The sequence below is a fragment of the Aegilops tauschii genome, chromosome 4, assembly GCF_002575655.3.
Source record: "Aegilops tauschii subsp. strangulata cultivar AL8/78 chromosome 4, Aet v6.0, whole genome shotgun sequence".
NCBI classification, from domain to species: domain Eukaryota; kingdom Viridiplantae; phylum Streptophyta; class Magnoliopsida; order Poales; family Poaceae; genus Aegilops; species Aegilops tauschii.
In genome coordinates, this window is record NC_053038.3 from 17962161 (window position 1) to 17963875 (window position 1715).

Here is a 1715-nt window from a genome sequence, read left to right on the forward strand (position 1 = left end):
GCAGCCTGGGTCTTCAATCCTTCATCAATATTAACATCAGCACTAGTGGCTGGAATCTCTTCATGGACAGACGGGGTGGTGCGAGGTTCTTGAGATCCCATTTGAACTTCAGTATTCACTGGGGATTGAGGAATTTGTTGTAGAGGTGTGAACAGAGGAGAATTGGGGTGCTGCCTTTCCCAAAAGTCATCGTTCATCACTAGAGTTGTGCACCCAATGTCCACATCCTCATCTTCATCACTCTTTTCTTCAACGCCGGCCTCTTCAGCTGTGAACTGAGGCATGGGCGATGAGACGACTGGGGTTGAAGGGATTGCATCCGCTTCAATTTCTTCATCCAACTGCTCTGAGGAAGCAGCAAAAGGAATCTCTTCATCTGCGCTTGGGATCACATATTCTTCATCAAAAGGAACGAGTTCCTTTGATGGCATGCTTGAAACTGGAACAACATCAATTGGATTTTCAAACGAGCTTGTCAATTTCTTCATCTTCTTTGGAGCTGAAGATTCTAATGAAGTTGATGCTTTCCTTTTCTTCATAGCTGCACGCTCCGCAGCCTTGGTCTTCTTAGCATCTGATGCAGAAGGAAGAATTGGACTTGTTGTAGGTGCAAGAGGAGCAGAGGGAATTTGCTCATTTACTTCAGGCACAACTGATGCAGTTGCCCTGGCATTTTCACTTTCTTCAGGCACAACCGTTGAAGCTTCGGCTGTCCTGATAATTTCTTCAGGCGCAACACTGGTGGTTGACCTAGAAGAGTCATCAGCGGCTGGAATGCAGTCATCAGCCCTGGTACTCGCAGTTTCATCAGCAGCCTGATTTTCATCAGCGGTGCTGGCATGTTCTTCAGTAGGCTGAGCAGATGCCTCAGCCTGAGGAATTTTCTGTTGCGTTGGGGCTGCAACATTGGTAGTGAACTTCTCAGTAATCTTCACAAATCTGACCTTGGCTCCAGGCCAGTCAGCACAGTAGCGATCAAATTCATCACTCAGTTGCTTGATTTCTGATTGCAGAGATACAAGTTCTTCAGGTGAAAGCTTCAAGACGTTTTGCTTCAGAAAGCGCTCTTTCTTGTACTGCGCTTTCTTCACCCTCCTCCCCTGTTCATATTTCCATTTCTCTTCATCAATGAAGGCAGTCAATACATGACTTTAACCAGGAGTGAGGTTCATCTCAGGCAGAGGTGTGTTCGGGTCCTTGTGCCATAAGTCGATGAAGTCCAGGATCAGCTTTGGATCCAGTATCAATGGCACATTGCTGCCTTTGGATCTAGCAGCCCTGAGCTGCCTGTCTCTGATGATTTCAGCAAGTTCTTCATCATCAGCTTCGTCGTCTTCGGAAGGTACTTGAAAGGCGACCTGCTTCTTGTGAGGACTTGGTCGAGAACCTCGTCGAGCAGTGGCCTTTGTCTTCAGCAGTGTGGGGCCTGTTGAGGAATTTGGAGGAGCTGAAGAACTAGCAGATGCTCCTGAGGCAATAGAGATGCCTGTTGTCCTTTGACACGAGGCGAGATGCACATGTGCTGAGGATTTGGACGGAGGAGCTGAGGACTTTGGAGGAGCTGGTGCAGCTTGAGGAATTGGCCGTGAGGGCTTTGAAGAACTTGGTCGTGAGGGCATTGCTGAGGAGCTTGGCCGTGAGGGCATAGCAGTTTAAGCACTAGGCTTGTGTGCAGGCTTCTTGGGCATGGCCTTCTTAGGCTTGCTAGTAGAGGC